The sequence below is a fragment of the Canis lupus genome, chromosome 9 (genome assembly GCF_011100685.1).
Source record: "Canis lupus familiaris isolate Mischka breed German Shepherd chromosome 9, alternate assembly UU_Cfam_GSD_1.0, whole genome shotgun sequence".
Classification (NCBI taxonomy): Eukaryota; Metazoa; Chordata; class Mammalia; order Carnivora; family Canidae; genus Canis; species Canis lupus.
This window is the reverse complement of record NC_049230.1, coordinates 28,129,350-28,150,087: the sequence shown is the minus strand read 5'-3', so window position 1 is coordinate 28,150,087 and position 20,738 is coordinate 28,129,350. Positions and strand designations below refer to the sequence as shown.

General features: G+C 38.1%; 1 long non-coding RNA gene and 1 other non-coding gene across 4 annotated transcripts in view; one reads left to right on the top strand and one right to left on the bottom strand.

Annotated features, from left to right (window-relative positions):
* LOC111097383 overlaps positions 1–20,738 on the bottom strand; it is a 50,411-nt gene that overhangs the window by 15,216 nt on the left and 14,457 nt on the right. For all 3 annotated transcript variants that reach the window (XR_005364515.1, XR_005364516.1, XR_005364514.1), the window contains one exon: positions 18,523–18,589. This is a non-coding gene — a long non-coding RNA (uncharacterized LOC111097383). The remainder of the gene's footprint in view (positions 1–18,522; positions 18,590–20,738) is intronic.
* LOC119873536 lies at positions 2,461–2,567 on the top strand. Its single transcript, XR_005365034.1, has one exon. It is a non-coding gene; the product is annotated as a U6 spliceosomal RNA (small nuclear RNA).

Below are 20,738 nucleotides of genomic sequence, written 5' to 3'. Positions count from 1 at the left end.
TCATGACTGCAGAATTTAGATCTAATCAGGCAGAAATTAAAAATCAATTGAATGAGATGCAATCCAAACTAGAAGTCCTAACGACGAGGGTTAATGAGGTAGAAGAACGAGTGAGTGGCATAGAAGACAAGTTGATGGCAAAGAGGGGAACTGAGGAAAAAAGAGACAAACAATTAAAAGACCATGAAGATAGATTAAGGGAAATAAACGACAGCCTAAGAAAGAAAAACCTACGTTTAATTGGGGTTCCTGAGGGTGCGGAAAGGGCCAGAGGGCCAGAATATGTATTTGAACAAATCCTAGCTGAAAACTTTCCTAATCTGGGAAGGGAAACAGGCATTCAGATCCAGGAAATAGAGAGATCCCCCCCCAAAAAATCAATAAAAACCGTTCAACACCTCGACATTTAATAGTGAAGCTTGCAAATTCCAAAGATAAAGAGATCCTTAAAGCAGCAAGAGACAAGAAATCCCTGACTTTTATGAGGAAGAGTATTAGGGTAACAGCAGACCTCTCCACAGAGACCTTGCAGGCCAGAAAGGGCTGGCAGGATATATTCAGGGTCCTAAATGAGAAGAACATGCAGCCAAGAATACCTTATCCAGCAAGGCTCTCATTCAGAATAGAAGGAGAGATAAAGAGCATCCAAGACAGGCAGGAACTGAAAGAATATGTGACCTCCAAACCAGCTCTGCAAGAAATTTTAAGGGGGACTCTTAAAATTCCCCTTTAAGAAGAAGTTCAGTGGAACAGTCCACAAAAACAAGGACTGAATAGATATCATGATGACACTAAACTCATATCTTTCGATAGTAACTCTGAACGTGAACAGTCTTAATGACCCCATCAAAAGGTGCAGGGGTTCAGACTGGATAAAAAAGCAAGACCCATCTACTTGCTGTCTACAAGAGACTCATCTTAGACAGAAGGACACGTACAGCCTGAAAATAAAAGGTTGGAGAACCATTTACCATTCAAATGGTCCTCAAAAGAAAGCAGGGGTAGCCATCCTTATATCAGATAAACTAAAATTTACCCCAAAGACCATAGTGAGAGATTGAGAGAGACACTATATCATACTTAAAGGATCTATCCAGGAAGAGGACTTAACAATCATTAATGTATATGCCTCGAATGTGGGAGCTGCCAAATATATAAATCAATTAATAACCAAAGTGAAGAAATAGTTAGATAATAATACACTTATACTTGGTGACTTCAAACTAGCACTTTCTATACTCGATAGGTCTTCTAAGCACAACATCTCCAAGGAAATGAGAGCTTTAAATGATACACTGGACCAGATGGATTTCACAGATATCTACAGAACTTTACATCCAAACTCAACTGAATACACATTCTTCTCAAGTGCACATGGAACGTTCTCCAGAATAGACCACATACTGGGTCACAAATGTGGTCTGAACCGATACCAAAAGATTGGGATCGTCCCCTGCATATTCTCTGACCATAATGCCTTGAAATTAGAACTAAATCACAACAAGAAGTTTGGAAGGACCTCAAACACGTGGAGGTTAAGGACCATCCTGCTAAAAGATGAAAGGGTCAACCAGGAAATTAAGGAAGAATTAAAAAGATTCATGGAAACTAATGAGAATGAAGATACAACCGTTCAAAATCTTTGGGATGCAGCAAAAGCAGTCCTAAGGGGGAAATACATCGCAATACAAGCATCCATCCAAAAACTGGAAAGAACTCAAATACAAAAGCTAACCTTACACATAAAGGAGCTAGAGAAAAAACAGCAAATAGATCCTACACCCATCAGAAGAAGAGAGCTAATAAAGATTCGAGCAGAACTCAATGAAATCGAGACCAGAAGAACTGTGGAACAGATCAACAAAACCAGGAGTTTGTTCTTTGGAAGAATTAATGAGATAGATAAACCATTAGTCAGCCTTATTAAAAAGAAGAGAGAGAAGACTCAAATTAATAAAATCATGAATGAGAAAGGAGAGATCACTACCAATACCAAGGAAATACAAACGATTTTAAAAACATATTATGAACAGCTATATGCCAATAAATTAGGCAATCTAGAAGAAATGGATGCATTTCTGGAAAGCCACAAACTACCAAAACTGGAACAGGAAGAAATAGAAAACCTGAACAGGCCAATAACCAGGGAGAAAATTGAAGCAGTCATCAAAAACCTCCCAAGACACAAGAGTCCAGGGCCAGATGGCTTCCCTGGGGAATTCTATCAAACGTTTAAAGAAGAAACCATACCTATTCTCCTAAAGCTGTTTGGAAAGATAGAAAGAGATGGAGGACTTCCAAATTCGTTCTATGAGGCCAGCATCACCTTAATTCCAAAACCAGACAAAGACCCCACCAAAACGGAGAATTATAGACCAATATCCCTGATGAACATGGATGCAAAAATTCTCAACAAGATACTAGCCAATAGGATCCAACAGTACATTAAGAAAATTATTCGTGCTCGCTTCAGCAGCACATATACTAAAATTGGAACTATACAGAGAAGATTAGCATGGCCCCTGCGCAAGGATGACACGCAAATTCGTGAAGCGTTCCATATTTTTCTTTTCAAGGGAAACATTACTGTTTTATACCAAAGGTATTAATATGGGCAGCCTTTGACACAGTGTATTCCAAAAAACGAGTTTATATTTTGAAATGGTTTTTACAGCTTAGGCTTTGTACACACTGCCCTTCTTGGGACAGTTGCATGCCTTTATTTATATCCAGCAGCAAAGCCTACAATAAAACTTTAAAACAAAAAAAAAAAAAAACAAAAAAAAAAGAAAAGAAAATTATTCACCATAACCAAGTAGGATTTATCCCCGGGACACAAGGCTGGTTCAACACTTGTAAAACAATCAATGTGATTCATCATATCAACAAGAGGAAAACCAAGAACCATATGATCCCATTAGATGCAGAGAAAGCATTTGACAAAATACAGCATCCGTTCCTGATCAAAACTCTTCAGAGTGTAGGGAACATTCCTCAACATCTTAAAAGCCATCTACGAAAAGCCCACAGCAAATATCATTCTCAATGGGGAAGCACTGGGAGCCTTCCTTCTAAGATCAGGAACGAGACAGGAATGTCCACTCTCACCACTGCTATTCAACATAGTACTAGAAGTCCTAGCCTCAGCAATCAGACAACAAAAAGACATTAAAGGCATTCAAATTGGCAAAGAAGAAGTCAAACTCTCCCTCTTCGCCGATGACATGATACTCTACATAGAAAACCCAAAAGTCTCCACCCCAAGATTGCTAGAACTCATACAGCAATTCGGTAGCGTGGCAGGATACAAAATCAATGCCCAGAAATCAGTGGCATTTCTATACACTAACAATGAGACTGAAGAAAGAGAAATTAAGGAGTCAATCCCATTTACAATTGCACCCAAAAGCATAAGATACCTAGGAATAAACCTAACCAAAGAGGTAAAGGATCTATACCCTCAAAACTATAGAACACTTCTGAAAGAAATTGAGGAAGACACAACGAGATAGAAAAATATTCCATGCTCATGGATTGGCAGAATTAATATCGTGAAAATGTCAATGTTACCCAGGGCAATTTACACGTTTAATGCAATCCCTATCAAAATTCCATGGACTTTCTTCAGAGTTAGAACAAATTATTTTAAGATTTGTGTGGAATCAGAAAAGACCCTGAATAGCCAGGGGAATTTTAAAAAAGAAAACCATATCTGGGGGCATCACAATGCCAGATTTCAGGTTGTACTACAAAGCTGTGGTCATCAAGACAGTGTGGTACTGGCACAAAAACAGATACACAGATCAATGGAACAGAATAGAGAACCCAGAAGTGGACCCTGAACTTTATGGTCAACTAATATTCGATAAAGGAGGAAAGACTATCCATTGGAAGAAAGACAGTCTCTTCAATAAATGGTGCTGAGAAAATTGGACATCCACATGCAGAAGAATGAAACTAGACCACTCTCTTGCACCATACACAAAGATAAACTCAAAATGGATGAAAGATCTAAATGTGAGACAAGATTCCATCAAAATCCTAGAGGAGAAACAGGCAACACCCTTTTTGAACTCGGCCACAGTAACTTTTTGCAAGATACATCCACGAAGGCAAAAGAAACAAAAGCAAAAATGAACTATTGGGATTTCATCAAGATAAGAAGCTTTTGCACAGCAAAGGATACAGTCAACAAAACTCAAAGACAACCTACAGAATGGGAGAAGATATTTGCAAATGACGTATCAGATAAAGGGCTAGTTTCCAAGATCTATAAAGAACTTATTAAACTCAACAGCAAAGAAACAAACAATCCAATCATGAAATGGGCAAAAGACATGAACAGAAATCTCACAGAGGAAGACATAGACATGGCCAACATGCACATGAAAAAATGCTCTGCATCACTTGCCATCAGGGAAATACAAATCAAAACCACAATGAGATACCACCTCACACCAGTGAGAATGGGGAAAATTAACAAGGCAGGAAACCACAAATGTTGGAGAGGATGCGGAGAAAAGGGAACCCTCTTGCACTGTTGGTGGGAATGTGAACTGGTGCAGCCACTCTGGAAAACTGTGTGGAGGTTCCTCAAAGAGTTAAAAATAGACCTGCCCTACGACCCAGCAATTGCACTGTTGGGGATTTACCCCAAAGATACAGATGCAATGAAACGCTGGGACACCTGCACCCCGATGTTTCTAGCAGCAATGTCCACAATAGCCAAACTGTGGAAGGAGCCTCGGTGTCCATCGAAAGATGAATGGATAAAGAAGATGTGGTCTATGTATACAATGGAATATTACTCAGCCATTAGAAACGACAAATACCCACCATTTGCTTCAACGTGGATAGAACTGGAGGGTATTATGCTGAGTGAAGTAAGTCAATCAGAGAAGGACAAACATTATATGTTCTCATTCATTTGGGGAATATAAATAATAGTGAAAGGGAATATAAGGGAAGGGAGAAGAAATGTGTGAAAATATCAGAAAGGGAGACAGAACATAGAGACTCCTAACTCTGGGAAACGAACTAGGGATGGTGGAAGGGGAGGAGGGCGGGGGGTGGGGGTGAATGGGTGATGGGCACTGAGGGGGGCACTTGACGGGATGAGCACTGGGTGTTATTCTGTATGTTGGTAAATTGAACACCAATAAAAAATAAATTTATTATAAAAAATAAACCCCATATCATCTGTGCCATTCATTGGCACCTAGAACTCACAGTTTATATCCTGACTTGTGCTTGTAGTTGTCTGTCTTGGGTTGCCAGCTCAAGAATGGCTGAGTCCAATGCCCAGTAACCACTAAGTAACTTTATGATCTTCATTTCTTCATGGCTCAGTTACTGACCTTTAAGATAGGTAACAACAGTGCCTACCTCATGTAACTATTAATGAGTTAATATCAAAAACAACTAGAATAGCACTTAGCACAGATTTAGCTCTCCATAAATTTAGCTACCAATTTACACCTTTATCTTCTATCCCAGTAGTATGGGGTACCTCCAAGCTGCAAATAATAATTATATTTATAACACTATCTAAGATAAGACTTCCTCTGTTACTAGAGGTGTGCCCTTGAAAAGTCGTACAACTTTTTTGAAATTTAGTTTCAGATCTAAATAAATGGTAAGAGTCATAATCTTATCTTGGATAGTTAATTATCAGGATTGCGTGAGTTCATTTATGTGAAGAAACCAGTGCTTAGCAAGAGGTTTGTATGTGGTTGCAGCTCAAAATAGTTTTTACTTAATCTTTGGTTTGATCTTTTAAATATATTTTATACTTTGTAAGGCATTCTGTTTGCTTTTCTGTGTTCTTATAGTACTTTGCAATGCAACTATTTTAAGACATATCATACAAGACGGTTGTTTGTTTTTTTTGGTGTGTTTGCCTCATGAAACTTGGAGTTCCCTGAGGGTAGGGGCTAGGACTTATTTATCTTAGATTTAACTGGTACTTAGTACAGTCATGGCATATAGTGTTGTGAGAAATAAATAAGTAAAAAATGTATGATTGTTTTTCCTATTTAGAGAAAAAAAGAATAACAGAACCAGTGGAATTAAAAAGGAAGAGAGGGAAGTAAGGAAAGAAGAAAGAAGGAAGATGGGAGGAAGGAAAAAATAGATGAGTGGGAAGACAGAAAGACAAAAACAATAACAGAATCATGTTGATCTATGTAGTCTAGTAGCAGTTCTTTGTAGTGGAAAACTTTATGTATTGTTGTAAAATTCCCATGCAGAGTAACTAATACTTATTTAGAATTTCAAAGTATTTTTAAGCTTAGCTATATTAGACCATATTTGGAATTTTTCTTATTCTTTGAAAATCTTTCCATAGCATATATAGAAATCATTTATCTCTTGTAACTGAGGAGAGTCTCGTTAGACACAAGATAATGTGGTTGCCTTTGCCCTGTCTCTGTCCCCTACACAATGTTCATTTTAAGATACTTACCTTTGAAGTGAATGAAGAGAATGTGAGTAGGTTAAAAGCAAAAGAAAAGCCTTGGATTTTTGCAATGGGTTCAATTTATGTCATACAAAGAATGGTGAGTTTAGGTGGCAGGAGGCACTGATCTGATGAAAAGTGCCTTTTTATTTCTTTACGGTAAAATTTGGGAGAAAGGGACTATAGCCCATTTCACAAATATGTATGTGCACATTCATGCATGGATACAGAGAAAAGGCCCTTCATCTTCCTATCTTTAAGGGACTTACAACCTAGGACAGTTGCAGAAGTAAATAAATTACATCAAAATATATATACAACTCTAAAACTGCATAAGGTTTAACGTTACTAAGGCAGGTATGCCATAGGAAGCATCATGAAAAGTTTTCCAGCAAGGAAACCTCTGAAATGTGATTTGATGGGATAAATATAAGAAACAAGGGGGTAGGAAGACAAAGAGTATTTTCAGTGAGGAAAAGTCACGGAAGCATGATATGCAGGAATATAATTGGGAATCTGCCATCCGTATGCCTGGAATATAAATCAAATGGAGCAAGCTATCAGGTAGTGAGGCTGGAGAAATAATAACTTGAACTTGAACTTCATCCTCCAGGGAAGAGCTAAGGATGTGGAGATACACAATTAGACGTATGGTTTGTTTAGAAAGATCTCTGTGTGCTAGCTACCATGAAAGTTATTTTCAAACTTGCCAGATAACTTACTCTACAGCAATGTTTCTCAAGCTCGATCATACACCAAAATCACCTGGGTGGCTTTTAAAAAATAGCAGTGCAAAATATAACATTGAATTAGATTCTCTGGGCATGGAGCCCAGTCATCAACATTTCTCATGTGCAGCCAACTTTGAGAATCACTGTGCTAAAACAGAAATGGCAGCTCTCCATGTCAGGGAAAAGATGTGAAGTGCTCTGGGGCCCAGATAATGGTTTGTTAGTATTGAACTAGTCCACTGATGTCTTTACTAAGAGTAAAGGCAATGGAAGAAATGGAAGCTGACTTGACAGTGCTTTCTTACCTCCACAAACCCAGCCAATTACTATGGGATTTTAAAACCACAAAAGGAGGGGCGCCTGGGTGCCTCAGTCAGTTAAACATCTGCCTTCAGCTCAGGTCATGATCCCAGAGTCCTGGGATGGAGACCCGCATTGGTTTCCTGCATCTCCCTGTCCTCCCCACTCATTCTCTCTCTATCTCTCTCTCTCTCTCTTTCTTGCCCTCAAATAAATAAAATTAAAAAAAAAAAAACAATCAGTGAGGGATGGCTATGTTCACAATGTGTAGTTTCCTAAAAATGCTATCTTTTACTGAGTTTCACTTTAAAATATTATATCATTGTTTAAAAATCTGAATCTCTGTTGAAATTACACAATTTTGGAAAATAGTGTAATTGCTATTTGGGGGTTGCTTTGACGAAGCCCTTATCTTACTCTGAATTTAAATTTTTTTTGTCTTGCTGTGTTCTATGGTGAGGAAGTTGGTGAAGAAATGTAATGAATTATATTCAAGGTTAATGTTTTTGTGGAAGAAACTTAATGACTTTTTCGTGGGAGATAATTCTTGCCAGCAGGAGTCAGCCAGTTAGAGGGTAACAGTTTTCAAAGTCTACTGAAGGCAGTTCATAGGTAGGACAGGGGAAGTGAGAGAGGGTATGAAAGATATAGGCAGAGTATCAAGCTCCGCACAGGTGTTAACATCATTTTTGCCTAATCCAGGAACTCTCTATTATCTCCCAGTTATGTGTATTTTCACCAAAGCTTTCTATATTCCCTTCAGCTTCCTTCTCTTTTAGGATTTTTAGTTTCTAGTCTTATAATTTTTTTAATTTATTTAAGTAATCTCTGCACCAAGCATGGGCTTGAACTCATGACCACTTGGTCATAAGTCTCACATTCCTCTGACTGAGCCAGCCAGGTGCCCCTCTCATAATCTTTTTATATTTTTTTTGGTTTTTTTTTTGTTTTGTTTTGTTTTAATTTTTATTTATTTATGATAGTCACACACAGAGAGAGAGAGAGAGAGGCAGAAACATAGGCAGAGGGAGAAGCAGGCTCCATGCACCGGGAGCCCGACGTGGGATTCGATCCCAGGTCTCCAGGATCGTGCCCTGGGCCAAAGGCAGGCGCCAAACCGCTGCGCCACCCAGGGATCCCTCATAATCTTTTTAAATGTTAACCACCATTGTTCAATTAAGTGGAATTCCTTTGTTGTTTTATTTATTTTTTAAAGATTTTATTTGTTTATTTGAGAGAGAGTGTGTGTGCGTATGCACAAGCAGGGGGAAGAGCATAGGGAGAGGGAAAAGCAGATTCCCCGCTGAGCAGGGAACCTGATGCAGAACTCGATCCCAGGACGCTGAGATCATGATTTGAGCCAAAGGCAGACACTGAACTGACTGAACCATTCCCTCCACACCAATTATTTGTATTATAAAATGATACAGCCTTTCCATTTGTCCAACAGTGTTTATAAGAATGTCTAATTGTTTAAAAATGGTCTATAATGATTACAACATTATAAGAGTTAAATATAAATAGTATATAAAGAGTATAATCTTTAACAAACATCTTAATTTTGCACAGCAAAGGCACATTGGAGGGCTTCACATATTTCTTTTCTCTCTTCCTTTTCATTTCTAATATATACTGGCATTTTTAAAAGATTTTATTGTATTAGAGTAGTTTTAGATTCACAGAAAATGTGAGAGGAAGGTCCAGAGAGTTCCCATATGCACTCCCTGTGCCCCATGCACAGCCTCTCTCATTATCAATATTTTCACCAGAGTGGAGCATTTGTCACAACTGCTGAAACAGCAGTGGTGCATCATCAACACCCGAAGTCCATAGTTTGTTTCGAGCTTCACTCTTGGCAGCGTACATTCTGTGGACCTGGACAAATGTATAATGATATATCTCTGCCATTATAGTATCATACACAGTAGTCTTACTACCCTAAAAATCCTTTGTGCTTTATCTATCCATCCCTCCTAATCAGTCAGCCACTAATCTTTTCTTTGTCTCCATGGCTTTGCCTGTCATATAGTTGTCACTACGTAACTTAGTAACATGCATTTAAGTGTCCACCATGTCTTTACCTTATTTCTTTTCACTGCTGAATAAAATTCCATCTTGTAGATGTACCACAGTTTATCCATCCACTTACTAAAGGATATCTTGGTTACTTTCCCAATTTTGGCAATTGTGAACAAAAATATAAACATCCATATGCAGATTTCTCTGTGGATATACATAGTCAGTTCCCTCACATAAATACCAAGGAACACTATTGCTGGAGTCTATGGTAAGAACATGTTTAGTTTCGTAAGAAACTGCTAAATTATCTTCCAAAGTGGCTGTACCATTTTACATTCCCATCAGCAATAAGATTTCCTGTTCCTCTATATGAGTATTTTAAAATCTTTTTTATCACAATAAGTAGTAAGAAATACATTTTATGTCACAACAGGTTTAAAATTCCTCTCTCTCTATATGTGTGTGTGCATGTGCACATGTCCCTGAAAGTGAATATATGTAGTAATCTACTGTCACATAAAAAAATGCCTTCAAAACTAAGTAGCTTAAAACAATAATATTCATTATCTCTCACAATTTCTATGGGTCAGGTATTTGGGAACAGCTTAGCAGGATGGTTCTGGCATCAGGTATCCCAGAATGTTTTAGTCAAGATGTAGGCTGGAGCTGTGGTCATTTGAAGGTTTAAATGCAGTTGGAGGATCTACTTCCAATTTGGTCCATTCACATGGCTGGCAAGTTGGTTCCAGCTTTTGATAGGAAGCTCCATTCAATCTCACATGGATTTCTCTACACAGCTGCTTGAGCATCCTCATGATATGGCAATGATTTCACACAGGGAAAACAATGCAGATCCTTAGGAGACCATGCACAGTTCTTTATGACCTAGCCTCAGAAGTCATGTACCATTACTTTTGTAATATTCTATTGATGACACAAACCAGCCATGAATGAGTATGGGAGGGAACTATACGGGGATATGAATACCAAGAGGCAGTGATAATGGAGAACCACTTTGGAGACTAGCAACCTCTCCTTCCCATACCCACACCACATACACACACACACACACACACACACACACACACACTTAAAACCAAACTTTCCCAAAGTAATATATAGCCTTATATGTACAACATACTCTAATATTCTCTATTCTACTTTACTTTTAAATGTTTCTTTTGAGCCATTAAATAGATTTCACCTCCCACTAATTGGTTGCCACCCTTATCTGAAACATAATTATTTATATGCTGTTGAACACAAACTCATTAAGTTTCAATATTCTTGATACAATATGGGGGGTATTTATTGGTTTTACACAGATAATATGAAATCAAATAAAATAAACTATTTTTAAAATAGTTTTTAAGATTCTAAAGAAAAAGTGACTGTCCCACAACACAAGCTGTTGGAAAAAAAGCCTTTGACCATCTTATTGCTCTGTATCACTCCTGAGGTGTGATTAGGGTAGAGCTATTTGGCAAAGCAAAGAAGGCTCTGGCAAGACAGGTGGACCAAAGCAGCAGCTACCTTCAGGCTGAGCATGGGAAGAAGGTAGGGCATGGCAAACTGGAGACAAATACAGATCCCATAAGCAGGAGACTATGTAATTTATTGTTCAGACTGGAATGTAAAAGGAAGAAGCATGACTAATTCATGCTGTAACAACATGTACAAACTCAGGGTCATCCCAGGCATTCCTTCCTGTAACTCTTATATTGAAGAGGACGATTGAGACATAGAAGTTGAAGACACTAAGTTCTTCTCAACAAACAATAATCTTTCCCTTTTTCCTTAGAAGGAAATATCTCCTTATTGTTCGTGTGTGATAAGTAAAGGAAAATGAATATAAAAACTTGGAAAATGCCTGTAGTGAACACTATGTAAGTTCATGCTAACTGTGCTTGGAGATTGCCTTCTCAGGAAAAAGGGCCTGAGTGTTACTTTCAGATTAATGCCTAGAACCAAACATGACAGATTCCTGTTTGAATGCTCGTAGAGAACATGTATCATTTCCTCATAAGGGAAATTTAGGAGCCACCATTAGATTCCAATGTATATACAATAGGGTCAACTGTGTTTTTGGTTTTTATTTGTTTGTTTGTTTTCAGAGAGAGAGAGTGAACAAACGGGGGCAGAGGGAGAGGGTGAGGGGAGAGAATCTTAAGTAGGCTCCATGCCAGCATGGAGCCTGACATGGGACTCCATCTCAGAACCATGAGATCAAGACTTGAGCGAAATAAAGAATCAGACACTTAACCAACTAACCCACCCAGGCCACCCCTGGGGTCAACTGTTTTGAATTTCATTACAAACTATGGGATTAATTATTCCTAATGAAACATCTATCTCCTTAAGCAAATGTATATACATATATACATCTCTTGGCCATATAGAACCCAACTGATGGTTACTACAAGACTATGGGTTTCTATTGAGAAAATTCTGCTAAATAATAAGCTTACCTAGCTTACTTTAACATATCCATATTTTCTACATGGTGAACAATCTCAGATTATCCTGATCTTTAAAATTTCATGATATTAAAAATGAAGAATTAGCAGCCATTCTGACCAATCAGCATAATTACAGAGGCAAAATTAATGTGTGTCACTCTTCTATAGTGCAGAACAGATCCCCAGAGATAAATCAAAGTGAATTTACTATTACTTATTGAGAATCATCTTTGAGATAGGCGCTATACTAGGCTGTTCACCTATCTTAAATCATTTACTTTTAGATGGAATCATCTCAATTTCAGTCCCTATAGAAAGATAGAAGAAGTTTAAAAAAAAAAAAAAAAGGAAAAGCATTTACTTAAGTTCAATAATAAGTGATAATAGTGTGATCTCCTGTCTGTGCAAGCTGGGCTTTCTTCAGTACTCTGCTCAGTGAAATGCTTTCCAGTTTGTTTATTTCCATAAAACACAGTCCCTAGGATGTTGGGTGGCTTTGACCAAGTTTTCTTTTTTTTTTAAGATTTTATTTATTTATTCATGAGACAAAGAGAGAGAGAGAGAGAGAGAGAGAGGCAGAGACACAGGCAGAGGGAGAAGTAGGCTCCATGCAGGGAGCCTGACGTGGGACTGGATCCCGGGTCTCCAGGATCACGCCCTGGGCCGAAGGCAGTGCCAAACCACTGGGCCACCAGGGCTGCCTTTGACCAAGTTTTAATCAACACCTTAATCCATGTGCTTTATGGTGGAGCGCTGGCAGACTGAGAGACAGTAGTATCTACTAGCAATGTAAGGAGGCATTATCCCTTCTTATGATGTCAGGCTTCAATTCCTCTAGAATAAATAATCTGTAAAAGACATACATGCAATCAATAGTCACCATACCTGAAGATCCTAACTCATGCAAAACTGGTACAAAAACTTTTGCTTTGTGGTACCTACATGTAAAAGTGCCCAAAGGGAGTATGTCCCTCTTTTCCCCCACCTTCTCTATGTGTCTGTGATAGAGAGAAAGCAAGCAATTAGGGGACCCAAAGACAGAAAAGGCCAGTGTAAGCATTCCTTATGTTCACCAGATACCTCTGTCAGTTCTATAATGGATGCAGATGCCAATATGAAATTTTTATTTTACTCTGTTTTTCCTTTTTGGTGCATTCTAATTATTGTACTTGTAGATGTTTCCCAGTTAAGATTGTGCTCAGCACTCAGATTCTCCTTCTCTTCAGTAATGCATATAATCTGTTGGCACATTGTTTTGGAGAAGCATAATAACCTCTGTAAATGCAAGGAGTTTTACAACAAAGTGGAAGGTGTTAATATAATGGGTACAGTAATTCTGGAGGAAAAAAAAAAAAACCTGTAGTTTACAATCGGGAGTCATTTGGCACCTCTGGGTCTATTCTGGAAAAGATTGTTTAAATGAGACAATAAGAGGAAACCAATTTACAACTTGAAATAAGCAGAGTTCATGTTTCCATGTTGCTAAAAGGCAAGGTTAGACGAACACTCTACAGTTATCATAAAATTTTTATCAAGAAGCTGCAGTACCTTTAATAATTCATTATTTTACCTTCTTGCAAGAACTCCTCTATGTGCTTTTGAAATGTTGTTTTTATTATCTTGGAAGAATTGGTTTTGAAGAGGAATCTTTCTCTAACTACAATGGCGACAAGTCTATTATCAAGGAGTCATGATTAGTATAAACTAATTTTGTCCCTCCTCTTTATACATCTTTCAATTGATTGTGTTAACAAAGGCATCCTCCTTCCTACCTACATCAGCTTAATGGCATATTGTGGAAAATACAAAATTGCATATTCAAATCACCTTGAGAGGTTTAAAAAATTATAATGCATGTACTGATGTTTCCTACGAAAAGCTAACATTAACAGGCATGTATCTTGTTTCACTAAGAAAATTCCTTCTAACACCTTAATGAATGAAATTCTGTAGATTGCTAAATATATAATCTGTCAAGAACCTGAGAATCTACCCTAGAAAGCATTTCATTAAAGAATGGTAAAAGTTATATGATATCACATTGATCAGGTTGAGCCAGTCATCCCAACTTTAGCAGAGATGAATGATCAAACATAAGCATGGTTGTCCAATCATTCTTAGATGTAGAGAAGCCACTGGTCCTTTGTTAGATATAATTTAATTGCACAACACATCTACCTAACTGTCATCAAGATTTCAGTGCATCTTGTCAGATAATTCTTGAAGGCATTATCCAGTGACTGAGTTAGCTGGTGTCAAAAGTGAAAATATGGCTCTCAATGGGGAAGAACCAAAACCCAACAATTTATTATAAAAAAAAATACAAAGCAGGAAACTTGAAGCCATAATAAAATGTGCTGGCCTGAGCTTAACTTTCCCAAATTAATCAAACCTGTGTTTTACAAATATGTTGGAGGATTCCAGCATCCATGCTGCAGTTTGATAATTTCCAAATTATGGATTTTAAAACTTAATTAACCCAGGGAATAAGAAAAGACAAAATAACACAACAAAAAACAGTGTCTGCAGTTTTCTCATTTGGCAATTCTCATAATTAGCAAATGTTTACTAAAAATAAACATTTTTTCTTTCAAATGCTGTATTTATCAAATAATTTCTGAATGTTTTCACTTCTGATAGAAAGAAAATGTTTTTCATTGTCATCGAAAAATCCTAAGAACCAAGTGTTTTCAGTTTTCAGATAAAATCCTGAATTCATCAATAGAGAAATATTTTGCAAAGTATATACCCAATTCCTGCCCTCTTCACTTCAATCACACAGCATATGCTACCCACACTTTGATTATTTAATGAGCTAAACCCACAGAGAATGTCTAGCGTACCAAAGAACATTCACTCAGAGGGCCTAATGAGGAGGTGGGAAGTCACTTGAGGAGTCTCCAAAAGGGAAATTCCTTGTTGAAAATAAATGGGATTTTTGCCTCAGGAGAAAAACAAAAGCCCATTTTTGTTTCCTTCTTCCGTTTCTTCTTATTGGTCACTCCCCTGCCCTGTAGCTGATTTGCAAGAGAATAAGGGGAACACATGGATAAGAGGGATCTTTCTATTGGAGCAGAAAAGAGCGAAGTCCTCTTTGAGCATATTTCTTTTCTTATCTTCACCCCAATCCTGACGTTGGCCATAGAATCAGAAGCATCATAAATCAAGGTACAAGTTGGGAATACAGTACATGAGTGTAAGTATAATAGAGCTAGGAATGGAGAGGTCTGTAATTATAAGGAAAAAAACTCTGTTTGTAGGACCTACATTTCTGGTAATACATTTGGTAGGTGGATATCTATTTCTCCCTCTTCCTCTCTCTCCCTCTGTCTCATGTGTGTGCCTGTGTGTATGTATATATATGTGTGCATATGCATGTATAGAGGAAATACACAAATAGCTTTTTGCTCTTGTGTATACATATATATATACATGTGTATATGTACATATATACATACATACATAGATTATATGATATATACATAGCGATTTGGTCTATCAGTTAAAATTCTTACTCACCTGTAAAATGAGGTTAATATCAGAAGCTACCTTATAAGGTTGTTGTGAATATAAAATGAGATAAAATATTTAAGTCCCTGACAAGGTTTAGCATATAGTAGGTGCTGAATAGATGCTATTTTTTAGGAAGCCTCCCAATCTGCCAGAAACTAGAAATTCCATGTAGCGATGTGCTCATTAGTTCATACATTCATTTCTTATCTAATACATGCTGTGGGAACATAGTGCTCTGTAGATACCTGGGAACATAGCTGTGAACAAGACAAATCTGGCCTTAACACCACTGGGTCCTATCACGTGGTAACAAATTACAACTGATAAGTATCTGGCACACAGTACATGCTCAATTAATATTAAGCGCCCAGAAGGGAGGTGCTATAAATGTTTATAAAAAGAGGCTTGATCCGATCTGTAAGAACAGATGAGAATTCCCTAGGGAAGAAAATTGTAAGCAAAGACCTGAAGGATGAGTTTGTGATTTGTGTGGAGACGATAGGAAGATCGCTCCAAGGCAGAGGGAATTTGTGCAAAAATCCTATAGTAGGAGAGAGCATGGGATCTGGAGAGAGTGCACTGAGGAATCACCATCAGATAAAGGTGAGGTCCTGTCAGGCAGAGCTTCATAAACTGCATCAGAGATTTAGGGCTTGATAAGTACCCATTATCCAAGAGTAAAGATGTTAATCATGAAAATGACCAGGTTTTCAAAGTCCATAGATTTCTTTGGTTGAGGAGGGAAAATAGGTTGCAAAGGCCAGGAGTTTATGCTGGGAGACTCAGGGAATCGATTGCATTCATCTGGTGAGAGGAGACGGTGGCCCAGGAAGGTAGTAGAAATGAAGTAAAGTGGAATATTCAAGAGAAATACTGCCAAATTAAATACAAAGAGGCAAGATGTCATCTGTTTAAATGGAGATATAGGTCAGCCACTGAGGGACAGTTGAATGTCTCTGGAATTTTCGTTGCTTGAAGGACTGGTGAGAACCAGAAAGAGGTTCTTTTTTTGTTTTGTTTTGTTTCTTTTTTATTTTTATTATTATTATTATTTTTAATAATAAATTTATTTTTTATTGGTGTTCAATTTACCAACATACAAAATAACACCCAGTGCTCATCCCTTCAAGTGCCCCCCTCAGTGCCCATCACCCATTCACCCACACCCCCCGCCCTCCTCCCCTTCCACCACCCCTAGTTCGTTTCCCAGAGTTAGAAGTCTTTATGTTCTGTCTCCCTTTCTGATATTTCCCACACATTTCTTCTCCCTTCCCTTATATTCCCTTTCACTATTATTTATATTCCCCAAATGAATGAAAACATACAATGTTTGTCCTTCTCCAATTGACTTACTTCACTCAGCATAATAGCTTCCAGTTCCATCCACGTTGAAGCAAATGGTGGGTATTTGTCGTTTCTAACGGCTGAGTAATCTAAAGAACCATCAAGTGGCTGAGATTTAGGACCCAAAGCGAGACCCCTCCCTAGTTCCCATGAAGAGCCAGAGAACAAAGTAAAACACTGAGGGAAAGTTGGCTCCACCCAGGGTTCCCCCCCCCCCCCCCAGGGGTTTTAATTAAAGCAATGCTAAGACCTGGGCAGGAGAGTGAGCAAGGCAAATTCTAGCCTTGCCTAGATCCACGTGACTCTGGCTAAGGGACAGGGAATGGAACATAAAGGTTAAGAGGCTCAAATGTGCCAGACTGTCTGGATTCAGATCCTGAATTTGTTATTTACTTTTGGCAAGTTGCTTAACCTCTTTGTACCTCAGTCCCCTCCTCTGTAAAATCAGAATAATAATAGTAATTACTTCATAGGGTTGCTAAAAGGACCAAATGAATAATACAGAGTATCAGCCTGGCACATGTCAAGAGAAGAGTAAATGTTAGCTGTTATTAATATTTTGACCCCTCAGCTAATCTAAAATTGCTCTGCCTGAGTCCGAATGCGTTTATGGGCTCAGTGGGGTTCAGCCTGGAGATGTACAGCATTGAGGTCTATTGCTGAGCAGGGAGGGTCAAGCAACACAGACAAAAAGAAAAGGTAAGAAAAAAACCCGGGTTCAAGAGAGAGACCAGCTGTGAAGGGCTAGAAGGATCAGAGCACTTTGCCTTCTGTGACTAAGCATTGTTTCTGTTTGGGAGATAGCAGGGGATAAGGGATCAATCTGTGAGATAAATCAGTGGTTCATAGACTATGGGGATAGGGAGACAGATGAAGGGAAGTGGTGGGATTCTTTTGCATGAAAAGAACATTTAATCTCTTGCAGAAATTGGTTTTATTCCTTCATGTTCCAAGTTCCAAAGCACTCCCAATTACCTTGTATTTTAGCAGCCCATAAAGCCCAAGATCTCAAGCTCATTTTTAAAAATACAATTTTAATCCATTGTAAGAATTTTTGCCAAGGTGCTACATGTCAGGGGGCAAATTAGCAAAGGAAGAATGATTTTAGAATAAGTCACACAGTTTTTATTTAAAAAGAGAAAAAGAATGCCTTGATCTGATATTCCCAGTCTAAAAACAGAAAAGCAAATTTTCTCTGCATTTCCCAGAAGAGCATTTTTCTGCTTTAAAATACTCAGAAATTTAGCATTTGGTGTGTGGCTGGCTTTACAGCACTAAATAATGATTATTATTGTTTGGAAATGTTAATTAAAATGACAACATTTTCTACAAATCTCAGCAAGAGACTTTTATATCTGCCTTGTAGCCACAGTTTGTCTTTTGCTTAAGATTCAGAGATAATATCTGGGTGGCATTAAGCTGGATCCATCAACACCCTTGTCACAGTAGATTGCTTGGGAGTCTGGTAATGGGCCTCTGAGCCATCCACCCTTGGGTCACTAGCTCACATGGGGCTTAGGCTAAGAGTGAATGAGACTCATTATTCTCCCAAGAACTTTCTCTTGGATAAACCTGCAGTGTCTGGCCAATTTCTAGGACAAAGAGGATCTAATTACAGTGCTGTATTGCATTAATTAGCTCTATTTTCAAACAATAATAACAGCTCTTTGGAAGTGACGCAAAAAAAAAAAAATGATACCTGTTTTTTAAGTAATGGAACCATATCTGTTGATGTCTGCTTTCCAAGTTAGCATAAGTCAGAAAATCTGAAAGAAAAGACATTGGCATTATTCTTAGTAATCTACTCCACTGCTACTGACAATATATTGGGTAAAAAGGACACAGACTTAACCAACCAAGTAGTATTGGTTAAGAATCATCATTCCCTGCCTAGCCAGGATAACTGTGTTGAATTGGGATCATGATGGGCAGGAAATAAGTTATACCCTCTGTCATTACTATAGGTCTTTGATATTCACCTCATTCTGCTCATTTACAAAATGGACATAATAATAATGTCACGAACTCTTACGTTTGTTATGAGTGTTGAATAAAATAGTGACTGTCAAATCTTAGCATGTTGCCTGCCTCAATAAATAGATGATGCTGATACTGTTGCTGCTCATGGTGAGAGGAGGAGGAAGATGATGATGACAATTAAGTGTATTTGACCTCTTAGGTCACTTTGTGAATGCATGGTAGAGAAATCGGTCAGAATAACTACATGGTTGAAGCAGATGTAAACCATTAGGGCACTAAACAATCATCAGTATTTTAAAGTAAACCATGCAGAACCATAGTCATCTTGAAACCAACTACTACTTACATTTCCAGTGCACAGTCTCCCTTCACAAAACACACACTTTGTTGTCCATTACGGATGCATGCACCACATGCTAGATGTGGTATATATCCCTTGAGTTCTAAGGTGAGTGCACTGCATAGAAGGAGCCCTGAGTTCTTGGTCAAAAGAGCCAGCCATGAATTCCAAATGTGCCACTTGTTTGAAATATGATCTTAGAATTATTAAAACCATTTTGTGTTTTAATTCTACAATCCTTAATATAAGGATATCAATAACTATTTGTTATCGATCACCTGCTATAAATCAGCACAAACATGCTAAAATTTTAAATATTGTTCCTTTAAAATGTCGAGGAAAGTGCTTTGTAAACTACAAATGTAGTAGCCAGTAGTTCCATATTGAACAATTGAAGGGGAATACCATGAAGGAATGAAGATTTAAAAAATCAGTAGTAATGAATGTCGATTTTGGCATTTAGCATACAGAGACAGAAATAAAAAGAACTGAAATTTCTTCTGATGGATTTCTCTGGGATGTTAGATGGAATTCCCTAAATTTAGGTGGAAATAAGGGCTTGCCTGCAAGAGCGTTATGAAGGAAATGTGCCAAGGAGATAGCAGTAAGAGAGCAGGGGAAGTGGAACAGGTAAAAGGAAGCAGCCAAACCAGGGTTACATTTTAGGGGAAGTCTCAAACTCAGCTTGTTTCTTCAGGGAGCTCCAGAGGAGTCTTGACCAATAGAACTTTGTATAATGTTGAACATGTTCTGTATCTGTACTGTATGAGCTTGAAATGTGGCTAGTATAGCTGAAGAAGTGATTTTTTTCTTTTAATTTCCTAGGAACACATAACGTTGTATCAGTGTTGGTCAGATTGTGTTCTCATCTGGGTGGTTAATTCTCAAAGGAAAGGATCTACTTCCAAGCTCACTGAGGTTGTTAGCAGAATTAAGTTGCTTGTGGTTGTATGTCCCAGGGCTCTAGTTTCTTACTGGCTGTCAGCTGGAGGCCACTTTAGGTCCTAGATACTGCCCACAGTTCTCTGCCACATGGCCTTCTCCATAGGCAGTCCACAATAGGGCTATTTGCTTCTTCAACGCCAACAGTCTGCTAAAACCTTTGTAACCAAACCTCATCAATGAGTAAAATCTTATCACCTTTGAAATCTATATTCTGTTGTTAGAAGTGAGTCAGAGGTTCTGGTCATACTAAGATGAGGAGACACTTAAGACCATGACTCCACCTTTAAAATACTTCCCCATTGCAACACTGGGTAATTTTTTTTTTTTTTTTAGAGTCTATCAAATACACTATTCCATTGAATCTTCACCAAAAAATACTGTAAATTGGCTAAATTGGGAATTATTATTAATATTTTATTTTATTTTTATTTTTTTTATTATTAATATTTTAAAAACAAAGTTAGGTAAGTTTAAACCACTTGTCCAAAATGCATTAAACTACTTGTCCAGGGATCCCTGGGTGGCGCAGCGGTTTAGCGCCTGCCTTTGGCCCAGGGCGCGATCCTGGAGACCCGGGATCGAATCCCACGTCGGGCTCCTGGTGCATGGAGCCTGCTTCTCCCTCTGCCTGTGTCTCTGCCTCTCTCTCT